This window comes from Hipposideros armiger, unplaced genomic scaffold (genome assembly GCF_001890085.2).
Source record: "Hipposideros armiger isolate ML-2016 unplaced genomic scaffold, ASM189008v1 scaffold_182, whole genome shotgun sequence".
Taxonomy (NCBI): domain Eukaryota; kingdom Metazoa; phylum Chordata; class Mammalia; order Chiroptera; family Hipposideridae; genus Hipposideros; species Hipposideros armiger.
The window spans coordinates 2,944,466-2,965,922 of NW_017731532.1; the positions used below are offsets into that span (position 1 = coordinate 2,944,466).

At 35.3% G+C, this 21,457-nt stretch overlaps 1 protein-coding gene and 1 pseudogene across 1 annotated transcript in view; both read right to left on the minus strand.

The window, feature by feature from the left end:
- EDIL3 (EGF like and discoidin domains 3) overlaps positions 1 to 21,457 on the minus strand; it is a 254,908-nt gene that overhangs the window by 150,321 nt on the left and 83,130 nt on the right. The window lies entirely within an intron of this gene.
- LOC109388129 (40S ribosomal protein S25 pseudogene) lies at positions 7,733 to 19,758 on the minus strand (annotated as a pseudogene).

Below are 21,457 nucleotides of genomic sequence, written 5' to 3' on the forward strand. Positions count from 1 at the left end.
AATGAAAACATTTGATAAGTGATCATCTTGATCAGTAAACTGACAATAAAGTAAAAATTGCCTCTGTGACTGATGATTAATAAATCATGCACTTGGTAAGTTAAATTTAGATACTAAGATCTTGTCTAAAACATGTACTTAGAGCTGTTTAGCATGTTATCAAGGTGCACTATATCACTTTGAAGTCATTAAATTAAGAAGCCGTTCATTTTTAGAATTGCAGTATGAGGAGTAACAGATAATAATCTGATTTTCACATTCCAAAAAAATTAACATTGACAACTCAAATGCTGAGTCGTTGGATTCCTGCTTTGCTATCCATTTTAAACAAGACCTTTACAGGCTTCATAAAAGCACGGAGACACTTTGATGATGACACTTTGATTTTAAAGAACTTCAGGAGGCTCACTTTTTAAGAATATGGCCATGAAAAGAGTGTCAAGGATCCTTGTCCTTGATTTTTGCAATGTTTGCATGGGAAAACGCAGCAGTCAGGGAGGCCATTTATTGTGGGCCAGTCAGTGGAAGGGCAGAGCTAGAGAGCCAGCTTGGGTTAATTAAACTGCATGACAGCCTTAGAAAGAACTCTACACCATTTAGTGGTGTATTTCTAAAGACTTTACGCTGAATTGGACATCGTCACAGAATTTGTAACCATTTAAAAAGCGTGATTAGACCGCAAACCTCATTATTTAGTGTGCCTACTTCATCAGTACTCTTAACCAACCAACTTCCCCTTATCAGGTAACATATCAGCACATACATCGGCCGTGAAATGTTGCATTATCATCTAAGCCAAATACTAATCAGTAATTAAAAAAAATATATATATATATATATATATATTTGCATGTACATCTTTTTTTTTTACTCTACCATAAGGCTCCCAAATCTTTGTCATGTTCTCACTAGTCATTATTTCAAACAAAATATAATTCAAATTTATATATATATATATATATATATATATATATATGTATATATATATATATATATATATATATATATATATATATATAGCCATGCTATATTTATATAGGGCTTCACAGTATACAAAGGATTTTCACATAAGCTATCTCACTGCTGTGATGTTAAATTTACGATTACTGTATTTCTTTACTAGGTCCTCAATTCCATTTTTAAAAAAATAAACATTTACAACATTCACTTACATACTGTGTACTGCCCACCAATAAAGCCCACTAGAGAAAACATGACTCTGTGGGGATTCTTGAATGACGCGTGAGTCAGTGAGACATCAGCTTACTGCCTTGCTGGCTAGTGGTCCTCGATTTTTCTTATTTCAAAATTGGGGTTATGAGGATACTTAATTCACCAGCCGTGAGGCAATACAAGGGAAAAAAGTGTTCTGCCTTTGTAACTATACATTGTTAACAAACAATGAGCTTGATTCTGTAAGGTCACTGGCATGTTTCTTTTCAGAGCTGAAACAATCTTGGCCTTTAGCTCCTTAGAGCAGGCGCTGGTCTTCACTCTGTTGCATCCTTTTGCTCGTTGGTGGCTTGTATGCAGAAAGAGCACAATAAATATGTGCTGAATATTGGTATTGGAGGCTTTTTATTTTTTCTAAACAGTAAACTCATAAGCAAATTCAAACCTCACACTTTATTTCACACAAGAAACTTGTCACAACAGCAGCTTTTCTTCACTAATCATTTGGACCACAGTCGAATGGATGTCATCATAATAAAAGGTTCAAAATCCAATTTCCTTTTGCCTGTACTATCCACTTCCCCAATGTCCTATTAAATTCAACAGTTATAAAAACTAATGAAGGAATTGCAATTCAGAATGCAAATGATTATACACCTAAGATTAAGTGACCTTAAGCAGCGAACAATAAGATGGTTAAAAGAAAGATAATATGGAGCCATGCATTGCTATCATTACCAATAAATGAGGGAAGGGTATGAAATACTACTTGATGGAAAGCTTAAAATTAGATAAGCATACTGAAGTTTGAAAAGAGTACCCACATGTATTTCCTCACATAGTCAAAATAATATTTTAAGAAAAAAAGGCTATCATGCCTATTTCATAAAGGAGGAAACTTGTAAGGAGGGAAATTAAACTTATAAAAGGTGAGTCTGGAATTTAAGCCAAATGCTCTGCTTCACAAACAGACAATAATATTAACTGACAAAGCGAAGAATTCAGTAATTCTTCAAAGGTTGACTCCGGTTCTTTTTCCTCTGCTGTTCTTTAATATGCGAGATGCATAATTACAAATAGTAGGAAAGAGGCAGAAGAGTTAACGTGAAGGAAATGTAGACTATCACTAGTGACATTCAGGATATGACAGTTTTCACAATTTAAGATACATTTAAAAAGCAGGTGATAGTCTATGGCAATGAATCACGGAAGTAAATACTGAGGTATTATGGTATTACGGTGTTAAAAAATTAACCTGCTATCATTATTAGCTTATATACTGCTTATCGAATATGGCTGGGCTAATTCAGTCCCAAGTAATTTAATGATGTCTTACTACATACCCATCAAGTCATCAATCCATCCATCCACTCACCCTCCAATTCATTTCACTCAGTTTTGAAAAATACGTATTTATTAAAGATCGACTATCTAATCAGGTACTTTTCTCATCAGTGGAGACACGGGGAAAAACAAGGCAGAAAAGGTCTCAGCTCTCAGAGTTCATATTCTAGTGGGGAGACAAACTATAGACAAACAAATAAATAAGGAAATCCCATAAAGAGGTAAGTAAAGAATGAAAGATGGACGAACTAAGTGAGGGTGTGTCGGGTGAACAGAGATGAACTTTCTGTGAGGTAACACTAAAGCCGACCTCTGAATGAGAGGCAGGAGTTGGCTACTCCGCTTGTTTTACTGTACTGGCTTCCTCAAGGAGCTTTCACTCCAGTAGGAGAAATACCAAGAGAAAGAAAAGCATTGTAATATAGTATATGATAGTGAGTGCAGAGGATTTAATGGGAGAATGGAAGAGGGAATCATAACCCAGCCTGGGGTGCAGGGAAGGGTTTCCTGGAAAAGAGTGGGAGCTAGCATAATGAAGAAGGAAGGGAGAGCAGACACAGAGCTGGAAACGGCCTGGTATAATTAGGGCAGTAGAGGCAGGTCAGTATTATTAGACCAAGATGGGTTGGTGGAGGGATGGTTAAAGACGAGGAGAAGTAGAGAGATGTATATTATTTTGCTGAAGAGCTTACTGAGAGAACATGATTCAATCAGTGGAGGGAGTTTTTGAAGGATTCTAACTGTGGTTACATTTTCATTTAATATAGATCATTTCTGCTCTCCTGTGGAAGGTAGGTTTAAGAAGGGACAGACTATGCCAAATATGAGCTATTACAATTGTCCAGGTGAAAAATGAGACACATCTGAAAGAGGAAAGAAAAAGAAGAGTTCAAGGCTTACTTAGAAGGTAAAATGGTTTTGCAGAGCTAGTCATAATTAGACGTGGGTGGAGAAAAGAAAGGAAGTGTCCTTAAAGGTGACAGACAGCACAGACAGAGCTCCCTTTAACTGGCATTGGCCAGTCAAATGTCTCACAAATCACTCCACTGCTTCTAAGTCCTCCCTTAAAATTGTATCGAAAATTATCCTTGCTGCTGGAATGAACTTTGGGGACCTGTTTTTGTCCCACCTGCTAATGCCATGCAGAACCTGGTGGGCTGCAGTCACATCAACCAGGCTTCAGGGACTGAAGGGTTGAAAAGTGAAAACCTGCTTCTATGCTCAAGCCCTGCCCAGGACTTCCCTGCCCCTCCACTCCTCCATGTGTATTATGTGCGTCAAGCTGCTGTCCCACGAAACCGGAGCCCCTCTGTAGGCTGGGACTACCTCCCTCATCGCATCCAGCAGCAAGCCTCGATCGTAGCAGACACTTAATGAATGCTTGTAGAGGAAATTAACTTTGAAATAAATATGAAAAGTAAATAAGCAGTAAAAATGACAGCTAACATTGTAATAGTCTACTTGTGTAATTCATTTTTAAATTAAAACATCATTTTACCTATTCCCTCAAGAGTACACTGATACAGAGGCCTTTAGAAATTGTTCATATGCTGAGTGAAGAGAAAGAGAACTTCTTTAGTAATGAAAAAAGTAAACTGACAGTGGAGTGGGTTACTCCTCTTTCAACTAGTTGCCACTTAGACACCAGGTCTTTCTGGTATTGTCCACAGTTACCCCTCGAGTGGGTCCAGTGGCAGTTTGATCAGTGCTGAATATGGCTGCAGAAAATGGCAGTCATCATTTCTGATTGTTAGAGTTGTTGTTTGTGCATCTTTGGTATCGTGCTTGCTTTCGGCAGGTCTAAAAATAATCCTATATTAATGATTCCAATCAACATCGATTACCAGAGGCTTTTAGGCATCATTTATAGAATCTCTTAAAATAACTGCTTTGTCTGAATTGTCTGAGTGGCCTGGAAATGCCTTCTGACATGAGGTCCCAATCTTCAGACTGAGCAAGAGGGTGATGTCACCAGGCAAGTTGAGCAAGAACAGCTGGGCCAGCTGGGGCCAAGTCTCACGTGCCCTTCCCAGAGCATTCTCCGCTGTCGCCAAAGGGAAGTCCTTCTCGCTCTGCAAACATTCTCTGGAGTGTGGCGAAGAACAGCATCTGTCTTTTATTGATCTCGCAGCTGACAAGCACGCAGAGCTTCAAGATGTCTCATATTTTGTTCCGAGTGTGCTGATGACGGCTTTCAAATAAGTGAGACGCATGGCTGGATCCTGAACAGGGAGTTACTGCTTTTATTTGCTCTATATAAATATCCAGGATCTTCAGGATGAAAGGATTTCAAATGAAAGCTGTGTAAGAAACACACCTCCTTTGAACATCTCCAGTCCTCTTTTTCTCCAAGCATCTCATCTTCTTACGGGAGTACGAGTCCTCTGCTGTGCTTAGCATAGTACAAAAATTGTGCTGAACACAAGCGCTGGCGAGTGGATTACTGATGATCTCCAATACTGCAGGAATTAATGCTGATTCAAGCATGAACTTCCCTCTGTGCTGCTTGGATCGCAGCCTTTCATTTATTCCTAATGTTAGTTTTCTTTTAGAGTTGTCTTGAGACCAAGCTCTAAATTGGTGAGGGGGAGAGCAAAGCCAGTAGTCCTCACATTGTGCCCCAGGGGTCAAAAGGAGCCCTGAAGATGTTTTTCTTGTGAATCTTGTCACCTAAGTTCCCACATATGTGCTAGCTTTGCTTAGGCTGTCATTTTTCTGGTGTTGGGGAGTGGTGTCAGAGAAAAGAGGACAAGGGAGGGAACGAAGACAGAGGTGTAAGAAAGGCCGATCTCAGGTATGGTGCTTGGATGTAGTGGTTTGGCTGTAGGAGACGGGGGTTGGCGAAGGCGCTCCTTGGAGACAGTGGGGGAATGTGAAGGTGGACACGCACAAAGCAGCCTTCCCCTCGCTCACTCATTCACACATTCCCATGGGGTACATTCTGGGGTGCCAGCCTCCTGTCATGGCACTGGGACTGATCACCTTAAAAGGACTTTAAGTCAAAACCCCATTTGGTGATGTTTGTTTCTCTCCACCCATAGAGACTGCTTCTTTGCATCAAGGCATAACTTCACATATGGCCACGGTAACCTTGCTTAGGGAAAACAGCAATTGCAAAATCTTGAAAATAGTTTTCAAAATTTAGTTAAGCCTCTTTGGATTGCCCATTAAATGCATGTGTACCTCAGAGAAAATGCTATTTCTTTGCATCAGGTGGTCTGCTTAGTCTAGATAAATGTTAATTTCCTTTACAATCTTGAAGACTGATTCTGTGATATGTAACCACTAAAGAATTTTCCCATTTCTGTTAGAAACTGCATTCTATTATTTTCCATATTGGAAAGCTCAGAGGTGTCTAAGATAAATAATGAAAAACAACTTTTGGTGCATATTTTTTTTCTGTTAGATATTAAACTTCTTAAAGGTAGAAACCATGTCCTTTGCATTATGTATGTTTCCAAAGCACGTAACACAGTGCCTTACAAATTGTCAATTCTCAATATAGTGGGTTAAAGTAAATTAAAATAAATCACTGCTTCATTTTGAATGACTTCTCTTCTTTTGTTGAAACTGAATTAATCCTCAGGATGTAGATATGAGCACCCTAAGGATTCAACATATTGGGTGTATGTTAGAATCAGAAATACTTTCTTGGTATGCTGGAATGCTTGAAATATGTAAGAATTAGCTCTTGGAGGTAGGGGAAATACATTTGGAATAAAAACCAGCATTCATAAAATTACAAATTCAATTATCAGCTATCTAGCTATTTACCTGTTAAATGTGGTTACACATTTCTTCACATTGTATTATCTCAAGTCAATTATGATATATTATCAGTTTAAATTAATTGTTTTGAATTCAGGAAAAAATTAAACCCATGAATCAGCTAAATTATAATAGGAAAATGTCCGTTAATATGTCTCAAAGTGAATTTTTTAGCATTCTGATGCAGAATGGCAATGTTGGTGTTATTTAAATAGTAGCACCTATGGACCTAGTATTCAAAAGCCAAAATTCTGTGAATTGAGGTAATTCACAAAAGTTAACAAAATCTAATAAGATTACCATCCTTCCACAGTAAACAGTGTTGCTATAAATCAAAAGAAGAGTGCATTTTAATTTACTTAAGATGCAGTATTTCAAAAGAGAAAAGCATATGGCTTTTCAAGTGCTGAATGCACTTTTGCAGCCTGGCAAGATTTCAGTAACTTGTATCAGACTTCCACTTAAACTGCACAATTCATCTTCTACCAACTATAAAGATAACAACATGGTTTGATGAAACATTTGTCTGTAGAGCCAAAAGCCTGCAATTCAAAAATCTGCACATGTATTCTTGCCTCCAACAAAAGATCAATCTACACGGGAAAGAGCTAAAAGGGGTATAATGCCAAGGTAAATGCTAAAGGTGGGGTTCAGTTGCTTCCAGAAACATGAGTCGAATACCAAATGCAAACATTCAAACACTGCTGTGCAGAAGACACATTTCCACACTTGCAAGTTATTCACATCTTTCAAGTTTTTTTGATGAATGCATATCAGAATAGGCACTGCAAGGCACAATTTCTGATGTTTTGTTTTAAGCAATATTATTGGTGTGTCAAACACTGATTTTACTTGCGAGATCAATCATAGCCTGAAATCAAATTATTAGCTATGTAATAATTTTTTGTTTCTTTCTGTACAATGCAGTTTTACTTTTCTTCTCACAGGATGTTATCTCAGGTCAAGTCTAAAGACTCAGTGTTCCACAGGTCAAAAGAAATCTAAGAAATTAAACAGGAAGCCATTGCAGATGGTAAAGTATGGCATAATGAACCCTCTTTAATGCTAGAACACTTCAGAAAATCAATTTTAAAAAAAGGATGAAGAGCAAAATGGAACCTGGAAGTGTATAGTAAATGATTTGTTTTTTTTTAAATTCTAGAGACATTTACATTACGCGTTCATTCCTAAAAATATAAAGAAATATTTGTCATATAGAAAATAAATAGGTAATGCTCTTGGAGTCAGAGAAATTAACTAGAGTTGAGGAAGGGAACTCAACATTCTTGCAAATAATTTTTTAGTCAGCCCTGTAGGTCACAACCTCAGCTCCATTTTTTTAAATCCTGCCAACATTTTCAATATAGAGCTGAGACAGAAGACAAATTCTTTTTTTTATTATTTAATAAAGTTTTATTTTTCCAAATGTACAGTTGGTGGGACCTGTTCATGCAACTTCACCAGCAGCTGGGGCATCCCCACCCTTGGTGTTTCTGGTGTAAATTAGTTGAACTCTGTGCTTTGAAACTAATTTAATAAGTCCTTTACTAAGGAGCTCCTGAGGGGCTGCCTTGGCCAAGGAACCACGGATCTTCAGTCTCTCAGAGACAACAGCTGGGGTTATAGTTGGGAACTTCCTTACAGAGTTTGTCATATGTTGCTTTGTCAAACAAGACTAGGTTATTGAGCTTGTCCTGAACTTTGCCTTTGGACCAACCACTTCTTCTTTTTGGCCTTGCCTCCAGATTTGTTCACTGGGTCTTTGTCTTTCTTGGCTGACTTTCCAGCATCTTTTTTCTTCTTGTCGTCTTTGGGTGGCACGTCAAGACATGGACAGCAGCAGCTACAACTCAGAAGATGAATTCTTAATAATAATGCATTTACTATCAAAGATTCCTAGAGAAGAACCACAAGTGCTTTGCATACAACATTTGCAATGGCCTTGGTAGTTCTGAAAGAGACCATTCAATATAGAAATTGAAACAAAACAAATGAAAAGCTACTCAAACAAAGGATGCTTTATAAATTGTATAGAAAGAACATTCTAGGAGAATTTAACAGAGTAACAATTTTATTACAAAGCTGTAGAAGATAAGCCAGCTTTTCATACATTATCCAGTGTTCATAAGAGATTCATATTAGATGTGTTTATAACATAATGAATATAGGTCAGCCTATTAAAAAGGAAATTTAACTTTAGCTTGTTCTACAATTTATTATATGTAATGATAAATTAGACCCTGATATTATGTGTTGTTCCGGTTAAATGTTTGTTTTTGTTGGACAATATCTGAATAAAAAACTTCTAAAGTTTGTTTCAGAGCTATTTAATAACACATACACACATTTCAGAAAAAAAAGTATTTAAAACTCTTAAATCTGGATTTAAATTGTCAGCTGCTGAAATGAGTATAGCATATTAGCTATGTTCAACAAAATATCCACAACGGGGTAAGTTGCTCTTTTCTGGTCTGATTGAACAGGAATAGATTATTGTTATGTAGTTTGACCTAATGACTAAGTAAGTAAATATGTTTCTTATAAACTTATGTTAAACATATGTGACAAATGTGAAGTTTTATACTACAAATAACCCTATGACTGCCCATTAAGAAGACGTAAATTTTCAAAACGTCGTCAAAACAAATTTCATGCTTTTCCTTAAGCTTTTAATTAAAAGAGAAGTTAATGTTTCTATCATTTTGGAATTATGTAAGACTAGGTTCTCCAGAAACTTCCATTTTACCATCTTACTCATGCTAGACAGCTCACCCACCCTAGATATATCTGTATCTATATCTATATCTATATCTATATCTATATCTATATCTATATCTATATCATCTATATAATTATCTATCTATCTATATATATATCATATCTATATCTATCTATCTATCTATCTATCTATCTATCTATATATATATATATGTATATATATATATATATATATATATATGGGATCAACCAGAAATCAGGAGTCATTAAATCACAAACATAAAATAATGCACAGTCATTAACCCAAGACAAAGATGGAAGAATTACTATCATTTCTGAGAATTTCTGTACAAATGAGAAAATAGCACTTACTTTCTTTGGAATCTTTCACTTTAGTCAAATGATTCAAAAAAATAGTAAAAGCAGTTATTCTGTAACTTAATAGTCATTGGGATACAGCAGGATACAGCTACTATTTTTAATAACTGGAATGATAAATTGTACAAAAATAAATAGAGAGAATGAGGGATATAAATTTTACGTTGCCTTGGTAAAAAAAAAATATCAGGTAACATTTTTCTTCAATTACCCAAATACTCTTCAACTACAAAAAAAGGAAATGACCATATGAACTATAAATTGCTCAGTCAGGGGGCTATGACAATATACCCCTGGTGCCTCAGTACTTTCAAAAGTTATCTGCTCTGCTAAACCAAAACTGCAATAATACAAAGATAATGGAAACACTCGTTTTATATTAATAGATTTAAAGTTCCACAACTTTAGAAGATTATACAATTTACAAATGTAAGTAATTTATTTGGGAAATAATTAAGGTAACAATAAGTGTATATATAGGTGACTTCTGATGTACGAGTATGTAAGGTGACTTATTGAGTCTTGGCAAATGTCTATTACATCATTTCAGCTAGACTGCTTTCATTGCAATTTTGATTAAGGGCATGAAGGAAAATGCAGAACCAGATATCTATATTTAAAAATGTATACATATATGGGTGATGCCAATATATAGCAAAGTATGGAAACTGTGAGTTAATTGTCTGTATACAGGGAGAATAACATCTATCTTAGGTTTTTCCGTAGGTTAGAAACGATATATGGTAAGCACATAGTAAACTATATAGCCATCAATATGATCTTAGTGAATGGTAGCTATTATGTTGTTGCTGTTATTTTATTATTATAAAGCAAAAGTTAGAGTTAAAAGTCATGGTTGGGGAGAGTGACTTCCACTGTGACTACCTGGAGATACAAGGTTTAAACATAAGTTCAGCCAGGTTTTACATGGATTCACGTCTTATTCTGGAAGTAAAAGATGAGCAGTACGTCTACTCTCATTTTCCATGTAAAATATTCTTTAATACAAATTAGAACACATACATAAGTACAATTATTAATCATAAAAAGTTACTGAAAATGATTCAAAGAGTCATGTCACTTGGTATCTCCTTAATATCATATTCATTATCAGATATTTCTGCCACTAAAACATTCAAATTGTCACAGAAATCTCTGCCTGGGGGAAACATAAACTATACCTTCTTGTAATGAATGAAAAGTGAATGATTCCCCACAGTATGTTGCCAGACTCACTGGAAATAAAAATTACTAATTTAATAATCCTTTTTAAAAATAGGTCTGTGTCTGGCAGGCACTTTCACTGTGGTACAAAATGGGGATTTCCTATGGAAAGCCTCATATTAACACTTTGAAAAACCAGATTACAACTCTGGAAAGTGCCTTTATAATCAAGTTTTTCTCCCAATTTAATATCCGAATAATCCTATCTTTAGGTTAGATGGAGATGAAGTTTTAGCTGGTGGCAATTTTCTTGCAATGATCAAAGAAATCTCATTTCCTGAAGTCTATAACTGAGAGTAAAGAAACAAACCATTTCCCCCAAAATTGAATAATACCCGGTTCCCATATCTTCAGCATAACCTTTTCTGTTTCATCATCACTTATTTTTCCAGTTAATGTGAGAAGAATGTTAATATTCATTTTTTTCAGATTTCCAAGGACATAAAGGGAATGTACTGGAATAAAAATCATGAAATGCCACTTAGCACCTAGCTGACCCTTTTCCTGATGTGATTTTGAGGTACAAGAAAACCATGCATAAATGCTGGCTTCTTACGAAGTGTCATGTAAAGAAAATAAAATGAAGAGACAGTTTCCGAAGGAAATTCTCTTCTGCTCCAAAGGTATAGATTCTTCTATTCTCTCACAGACATTCCTGAAGAATAAAAATAGAGCCTGCACATACTTATTGCAGAGAAAAACATGTCAGGCATTTCAGCCTCAAAATAACCCCATAAATAATGGTTTCATTCCCAATTTTAATTGAAGCAACTGAGACCCAGAGAGGTTAAGCAATTCCCTTAAAGTCACAGAGCCAGCTTTGGCCTCAGGTGTGTTTATTACCAAAATGTCATGATAAACATTGTAGTTTAATGTTCGGGGGACATTCCATTCACTGCATGTGCCTTAAGCAGTGTGAGAAGCGATGGAATATGACAAGAAGGGCACCTGGCCACCACGTCTATAGAGATAAAGAGTAGAACCTGGTGCCGTGTTCATCATCATTGTTGCTTGTGCCATGGCTTGTGGACTGCAGGTTCAACATAGACTGTTACCCACTCAGCATTTAACAAATATTTGTTGAACCTCTTCTTTGTGCAAGGCAGAGGCATAACATTTCATACCTTAGTCTCTTAAGGTTCAAAGTGATTAGACAGCTGGAAGTAGCTTATTAGAAACTAATTTAAAGTTAGCATCCTTTCATAACTGGAGATCCATGGCAAAGGACAATGGTGAACTGCCTAACTCCAGGGTTTTTACAGCTTCAATTTTCCTCTCTGGCTGTTTATTTTCTATGATATAAGAACTGCTTTTATATGTTCACTTATGAAAATGCCAATGAAGGCACAGGGCATTCTTTTTTGTTTAATAAAATGCTTCAGGAAAAAAAATGTAAAAGCAATTGTTTTCACTGTTAACGCCTTCAAACATGAAATTAGCATCTAGGCGTCACATTAGTTTAAGTTAGGATACGAAGGTAAAAGTGTATGTATAGTTTCCAAAATTTTTACCTTTACTGTATCAAGAACTTTGTGTCCTAACCCAGGATTGTTTTTGTAGTTGCTGTTCATTTTTGTTTCCAATAGTTTTGTATATTAGGTGCACAATCATCCTTAGAACAAATAAGCAAGCACCAATTAAACATTTATGTGCACATAAACTTGGATTCGCTCTTTCTTATCATTTTCACTTTCATGTAGATTCAAGATTCATTATCTGTGCTAACAATTAAAAAGTAAACATGAGGAAAATAAGTAAATTGATTATGTTTACTCCACACAACTTGCAATCATTTTAAAATTCAGTTTTAACTCCAAATTCTCATAAGCATGACTAATTAATCATATGAATTATTAACTAAAACACAGTTTTTGCAAGTTTTAACTTCTTTTAACACTCTCTGTTTAAGGTGGAATACAAAAAAAAAAATCGTTTCAACCAGTATTTACAGCAGTCTTGTAGACAATTTATTTACTTGTCTGGCTAGCTCCTGGAATTTCAAAACTATATGCACTATTACGTCCTTGAGGGTAGAAATGCTGTTACTAGAATGTAAAATCACTTCTTTTTACTTATATGCTGCTAAAAAGTTAAGATCAGCCCTATAAAATTTTCCTGATATTTTATTTCTAAAAATTCAGTTTAAATTTGAATTAAGTGTATCTAGTGCTGGGTTCATTGTGTTTACATAATTGATAATGCTTTCCATCTTTTATGCTAATCAAACAAAGAAGGCAAACACCTCTCTTTCAATCTCTCACGAATTCTTACTAAACTCAAAGCAATCAACTGCCTGAGTTTGTCTAATGTCCAAGTTATCCACAAAGGGATTATAGGAGTTATTAAAATAACGGGGGGGGGAAAATACGTTGAAGAAAATGTCTATTCTTTTTTTTTTTTAAGCTGAGCCATCCTGTCCCCTGTTGGCAGCTCAGTGGCTGCTCAGCTCGGGCTGGGCATCGAACCGCTGTTGCTCAGAGCCCAAACTCTTGAGTGAGCTCTTAACCAACTGAGCCACTCAGGCAGCCCCTGAAAATGTCTATCCTTGAAAATGTTTAAATCTGAAACGGGATTTGGCCAACTAGATACATAGAAGGTAGACTAGAAAGAGTAAAGTAACAATAAATAAATGTAATAAGCATAGCCTTTGGTACTATGCTACATGTGGTAGATTTAAATTATGAAACAAACAAACAAAGAAACAAAAACTCAGACACAGATAACAGTTTAGTGGTTACCAGAGGGTAAGGGGGGAGGGGGATAGTAGAAAACAGTAAAGGGATCAAATATATGGTGATGGAAGGAGAACTGACTGGGTGGTGAACACACAATGTGATATATATAGATGATGGATTACAGAATTGTACACTTGAAACCTATGTAATTTTACTAACCATTGTCACCCCGATAAACTTAATTTTTAAAAAAAATTAACAAAAATGGTCCCTGTTTCAGAAGAAAAATAAATTAAAACATTTATTTTATGTTTTCCAAGTGTTCTTTTTAGATACATATTACTTTTGTAATCAGAAAAAAATGTTTAGGAAAACATTAAACGGTCATTCAAACCAAGTGATATATCAACAGGTTTTTTTTTATTATTAAATTTATTGGGGTGACAATGGTTATAAATTACATAGGTTTTGAGGGTCCAACTCTATAACACATCATCTATATATCACATTGTGTGTTCATCACCCAGAGTCAGTTCTTCCATCACCATATATTTGATCCCTTTTATCCTCATCTACCACCTCCTCCCCCCTTACCCTCTGGTAACCACTAAACTGTTGTGTGTGTCTATGAGTTATTGTTTCTTTATTTGTTTTGTTTTATTCATTTGTTGCATTCAGTTTTATATCCCACATATGAGTGAAGTCATATGTTTCTCATCTTTTTCTGTCTGATTTATTTCCCTTAGCATGATAATCTCAAGATCCATCCATGTTGTTGCAAATGACAGTACAGTAATACCTCAGTTTGCGAGCATAATTCATTCTGGAAACAAATTACTCATATTGCAAGACATCGCTCGTTTACCAAGTTAAAATATATTGTTAGGTTGGTGCAAAAGTGATAGTGGTTTTGCCATTACTCGTAAGGTTTTACTGTATTTCATCTTTTATGGCCAAATTGTATTCCATTGTGTATACATTTATCTTCTTTGTCCAATCATCTATTGGAAGACACTTTGGCTGCTTCCATGTCTTGGCCACCATAAATAATGCTGCAATGAACATCAAAGTGCATACAGTAAAACCTTTAATTGCGAGTAATGTGGTTTGCGAGTGTTCTGCAAGATGAGCAAACGTTTCTAATACATTTTAACGTGGTAAATGAGTGATGTCGTGCAATACGAGTAGTTTGTTTCCAGAACAAATTATGCTTGCAAACCAAGGTATTACTGTATATCTTTACAGATAAATGTTTTCAGATTTTTTGGATAGATACCCAGGAGAGGGATTGCTAGGTCATATGATAATTCTATTCTTAATTTTTGAGAACCTCCATACTGTTTTCCATAGTGGCTGTACCAATTTAAATTCCCTCCAGCAAAGTATGAGGGTTCCTTTTTCTCCACAGCCTCTCCAACACTTGTTATTATTTGTAATGTTGATGATAGCCATTCTAACAGTTTTGAGGTGATACCTCATTATAGTTTTGCTTTACATTTCCCTAATAACTAGTGAAGTTGAGCATTTTTTCATATACATGTTGGCCATTTGTATTTCTTCTTGGGAGAAGTGTCTGTTAAGGTCCTCTGTCCATTTTTTAATTGGATTGTTTGTTTTCTTCTTGTTGAGTTGTATGAGTTCTTTATATACATGTATTTTGGACGTTAGCTCTTTATCAAGTTTTCAAAGAGGACTATTAGACAAGCTATCACCGTTTATAGAGATACATACTACAAACTACTTGATAATTGTGTCTAGTTTCTAATTAAGGTGTGTGTGTGTGTGTGTGGGTGCATGTGTGCATGTGTGTGGGTGTGTATGAAATGCTCTATAATGATCTTATTGATTTTGAATTATTGTAAACACATCTCCACATTTGGGTACAGCAAATGCACTGGCGTCTACAGATGTGCCTGACATAAAAAATGGTAAAGTATTCACACCCATCATGGGAAATACAATGGGACAACCTGAATTTATGCATCATTTGCTTTAGTATTAATCCATATATTTATTCTATGGCTTTAAAAATAATTACATGATGGCTTAGCCTGGATATAAATGCCTACTGGAGGCACATGTTTTGGAATAGTCATGTTACCTAAATTTCTGTGTTATTTATTGTTAATAGGCTCAGGCAGACAAAGATCCCATTACTGTGAACATTTGTGTAAATTATCTTATGTGCCAATAACATATCAGTGACTTTAAGATGCACCCCAATTTCAGAGATACTAAAATATTTAAATAAAAGGCATGAGTTTTAGAATGGAGGAAATGAGGAAACATATATGATTTATGTTTGTATTTCTCTTAGGGGTGCTCTTCTTCATTTTTTTTTCTTCTTAACAATTCCCTGTTCCCGTATTCCTGGTATTTATTATCAAATGCACTACAATTAGGTAATCCTGCAATAGGTACAGTTAAACCAGAACTACAAAATTCCTTCTTTCAGGTCATATTAGAAACAAAAATTTGACGCCTTATTATCAAACTGGAAAAATGAAATAATTTTTTTCTGTTATATTGGCTTGCCCATGTCGTAAAATAGGATTTTATATATTACTTTGTAATATTTTTCAGGCAACAGTGCCAATACCTTCAGAATATATATAAAAAATGTTATATGTTTTATGACTAGACCAAACACCAGAACACAGTAGTAGCGTTGTGCATAATAAATAAACTCACCTAAGCTACTATGATAAAATCTATCTAAATACTCAAAAGGTTAAATGTGTATAAAAAGTTGATATTTTGCTATGCTAGGAAGAAGGGTTAGAGACACTAAATTAATTAATTGTTTTTCCTTCTCAGGTACAATCATAAGCTGATTACATTTTTGTGTTATAAGTAACCTTTTCATTCTATAATTTATAGTACTACTTATTATTCATTAAAAGAAGCTGCCTCAAGTAAAATATTGGTATAATTGAAAAAGATTAGGAAAATGAAATTCATCACTCATACAAAGAAGAAAACAGTAAAAACATAGGGCATAGTGAAAACTCTATGAGAGATCACGTGACATAAACAGGAATAAAGAGAGAATGCAAAAAGAAGACAGAAGCCCAATTAGGACATAAGCTGTCTTTTTAGTTGCATAATTTCACACATAATTTTGAAAATAGCCCTTACAATGTGGTGAATTATGTGGGTCTGTTTTTCCTGTAATTAAAAAAGCCAGGAAAAAGTACAACAGAGCAATATTTCAAATGTCTTAATATCAATGACAATAGCTGTCTCAGCATCTAGCAAAATGCTATTGTCACGGGTCATACTGCAAAAATCTAGGTTGTTAGATGACCTGTCATTTCCACTTTTTATTCCAGTCTGACACCCAGAGATCTGTGCAAACTCATCCTCCCTTAGAGAAAGAAGGCAAAGTAAATGATACAATTATACCAGTCTGGGAAGCGTACACTGCTTACAATAACCCCGAGTACAAGTATATTCTGATATAAGACCTAAATTCAAAAGTAGGCTTAATTATATGTTTATTGACGATACCTTGATCTTGATGCCCTGAAACTGATGTGAATACCAACTGAAAAGATCACTAAGTTAACAGATTTTTTTTTTTTTTTTTTGTAATGAGTAATCAGTGTTTACTTTGTATTTGTTGCTATGGTTCTAGATGACTTACATTTTTTGTTTAACTTATACACTGGCTGCATACTTCTAAAGTGACTGTGTATATGGCATTGGCAACCCAAATAGCTAAATGCAGTATAAGCTTCTACATAGATAGTAACGGGTTTGAAAAAAATTGAAAAGGACCTGGTCCAAGGCAGACAGAACATGCTCAGCTTTAGACAGCAGCCCCGGGGCAGGAGGGGTGTTTGTTTGCCTCTTCTTTCTTGTTTTTACATACAGGTGAGTGTCCATAGGTAACTTAGAATACCTCACCTCACTACCGGGTTACAAACTTTCCAAACCTGTACCTTTGGTGAGAAGTAATGCATTCAATAAAAACTCAAGGGCCGGGTGAGTGGCGCGATGGTTAAGAGCTGGCTTGGGACACCAGAGGACCCCGGTTCGGATCCCACATATGAGGGCCAGTGACACTGCCCCCTGCAGCTAAGATGGTGAACTGCAGTTCAACCTGGGGCTGGGCTGCCATGAGTCGCTGGCGACATGTAGGCTGCAGTCCCCTGCTGCAGTGGGTTGCCATGGCTACCGTGTATAGCCAGCAGCCAGCGTGAGTGGCCATCCAGAGGCCAGCGACTGATCTGCCTCGCCCAGGAAGAGCTCAATGATGGTGTCAACTTGGGCCAGTGAAGCAACATCCTTCACAACTAGACTGAAGAACAAAAACTACAGCAACTTGTCTGTTCCCCTTCCCCCAATTCCCCAGCGCTGTTCCCCTCCCCAATTCCCCAATAAAATATTAAAAAAATAAATAAACAAATAAATACATAAATAAATAAATAAAATCTCAACCCTGCTAATAAAACCTCTGTAAATACAATGAGAAAAATGTGGCTTAAGAGTATCATCTGCTATTTTATTTATAGTGTATTTTATACATGGAGCTAAAGAACAATACTCAGCACAAAGGCCAGGAAGGGACATTCAATGAAAAGGACTCATTAATACGTTTAATTTCCAAGAGTGTCATCAATATTACACAGGAGGAAAAAATATCTTTGGAAACCAACAAGCCATTGACTCAGGGTTCTGAACCTTTTCTACACTATGGACTCTTCTTATCAATCTGGCAAAGCCTAAAGGCCTATCTCAGAATAGTGCTTTTTACAGAAGCACAATGTAATTATCAAAATATTTAAAAATGTGTAATATAGTAAGATATGTGCTTATCTACTAACATATTTAATAACAGAGGTAGTGACAGGTTCACTATAGTTTCATATTTGTGAAAATGTAAATTATATTTTCAGATATGTGTAACAAGTATAGTGTGGTATGAAGATACCTGATTTTTATTAATGAGAAAATCATTGGTACTGCTAGTGCTATGATTTATTGTTGCCTACATTTGTAATTGATGGAAATTATAATTTTCAGATAGCCATTAGTAAAAATAAACATATGATTTTTGTTTATTTATCAAAGGACACAGGCTCCTTGAATTCTATCCACTCATCCCTGGAGGGTCCTGTACCCTAGGTAAAAAAACTTTGCATTAAGTATGTAATTCCTGTTGAAAACGTTTATGTTCTGTCAAACTGAAAACTACTAACAATGGTAGAATCCAGGAATAATTCTAATGGAAGACACAATGGCATTATGTAGTTACTACTGAGTGGATAAGAGGCAATATTTAGATGCCAAAGAGTCATCTTATGGATGGTTAAAAAATTGTGTGCCTGCTGGAGTATACCAGAGAAACTATAAAGTGAATTTTATTTTGAACAAACCTCCACAAATATCCTTGGATTTCTTGGAGCTAAGAGCTGCAGTTTCAATTTCTTAGTGTTTTGTAGTTAGATAATTGTGCTGAGTATTTATAGGCTTCTTTATATAACTGTAGTTCTATCCATTTTTCTTGTCAGAATAGTTTATTTTCTGTCCCTGCTCCCGTTTTCCTTGAATTTTAGTATTGGATTTACTGACTTTGCTCTGGCTCTACTTCTTTTTATAGAACCATATTCCTCAAGTTCAATTTATTTTTAAGTTGATACTTTATGTGTCCATTCCCTTTAGAGCTCTAAAAAGAATGTGCATTATTGACCAGATAAAGCTATTAAGGTAACTATTATGAAATTTATTTTTAGGTCCTTGGCCACTTTAATGACTCTTTGGGGTTTAAGATATGCTCACAATAGAGTATGCCATAACCGGGGAGGAGGGTTCTGTGGCTATTATTTCTTACTCAGCACCTGCTCAGTCTGGAAGAGTTGCAACTTGGCATTCTCTTCTACCACCCACCACAATTATTTAAGGGTCATTAATGGTTTGAGGCTCCAAATTAAAACCTCTTTTCTTAGGCATCCATTTCCTTGACCAGCTTCCTTTTGAAACATTCTTGTCCTTGCTTTAAGTCTTTATTCTCTTTCGATTTCTCTGATTATCTTTTTATTTTATTTTGTACCTTTGCAGATAGAATTTCTTTACCTGCCTTAAATTCTATCTTTAGTGATCTTACGCTCTTTACCCTTTTTACTCTCTCCCTTGGCACCAACATTCAGTCTTACCACCTCACCATTCTCATCTGATCCCCTAATCTAAGTCTTTTTTACCAGTAGTCCCTTGGGCTATCACCTGCATTTTAATAACTAGCTGTACTACCTTACCAGGATATGCCAATTGCACCTACAATTTAATATGCCTATGCAGGAAAGACATCTGTGGTGCCCCCTATCCTTCAGTTGAAGAAGATTGCTTTGAAGATGAAATTCATACTATGTACATGTCTTATATACTGCCGGAAGCCATCACTTCCAATTTCATTTATTTGATTGAAAACTGTAGCGAGGATCATGGCAATCGGTGTCACCATCCAACTTATCTCCATGGTTGCCAGTAAAATTTCATTGCAACTATTTGACACCCCTGGAATTTCAAGGTATCCTACAAAATTGTGCATATTTAGTAGAAGATCAGAAATCATCTGTTGGGTTGTCAGAAAAGTCATGACATATGTTTCTATGTTTTCCATTGCAAAATGCGTCATAACTTTTCCGACAACCCAATACATTACTTCCTTCTCCTATTTGAGAAAAGCATTTATCTCTGCTGTTCAGTGGATGTGATAAAAGAAGAAACCATTGTGATTTGGGCCTACAATTTCCCCATTATGAAATAACCATTGCAGCCTCACTTCAATATTCAGACACAAAATTTCACCTAAAAACCCCAAAATGTCATGTAAACATGGGTAGATGATAATTACCGGTCCACAAATTATATTTTAACCATCTTCCAACTATAAAGTCCTAAGATGACTTTGTCTCTAGGAGTTTCCTTATAGAGAGGTTTTATCTTTCTATATTACATATACTTTATTTGGGTCCTTATCCTCCACCCCAACACACCTTTGTTTTACAAGAGTTAGGGATGGGATGAAGATAGAAAAGACTGATATTTTCAATCTGAAAAAAAATACAGTATTTTTCCATCATGCACTACAATTCTAAATTATATGAGGATGAAATCAAGTTATCCTATTCCCAAACTCTCCCGATCTCTGCATATTTCATCTTTCTTTGTCTTGAAATAGGAAATTGTAGAGATGATTTTAGCCTGGAGAATAAATGCAAGACTAAATTTTAATCCCTGGACATATACAGTTTAGCATATCATGGGAATTATATAATTTGAAAATCAAGAAGGTCTTATTGGATGTTTCAGTAATTATTTGCAATCAAATACAAAACTGTCTGGTAATGAGAATCTGATTCAATTTGTCAGAGGTACTTAGAAAGTCCTAGGGGGTCTATTTGAGCATTTTACAGATATTTTTTCTGTCTTTTCTTTATTAGGTTATCACTTTAAGGTACAGCAGGTGAACTTTCAAGTGTGAAATGTCTGTACAAAACTGTTGGGCAACGTTTGGAAAAACATACCCAGAGGCATCTGATTGAAGATGGAACTTCTGTGTCAGACACAGAAAATCCAATTTGGCTTTGTCATTGAGTCAATTTTTTGTGTTTATTGTTGCAAAGACTTCATCCTGCAGTAATGTTGGAATCATTTCTTCCCTCGAGGGCTATTGATATAGTTGCATGGTATTCTGTTGCTTTTTAAAAACTATATTGTCATACCTTATAAAAGAAGCTGAGAAGTTAAGTTATAATAATTGTCTATACTCAAATATTCATAGCTATGGTTATTTTCATTTATATCTGCATATATTTACGGGTAGATTTCAAATATTATGAATCTTGGATTTAACATTATACAATTAACCCTGAATATAAAACTTTCATCAATCCATTGTCAATTTCTTTACTTTTTATTATGTTTATAAAAGGTGACAGCCTGAGGTTAACTTTCCTCTCCTGTCTTATTGGAATTCTGGATTAATTACTAATTTATGTATTTAAATAAAGTAATCTTAAATTTATATTATGCATTGCTTTCAAACACAAAAACATTGCAAACTCATGCCATTGCAAATTTTTAAAACATAACAGATATATTTTTATCTGGAATAAAAATAGTATTAGAGTTCATAATTATTTTTCTCTGTTTCTGTTTGATTTATTGATACA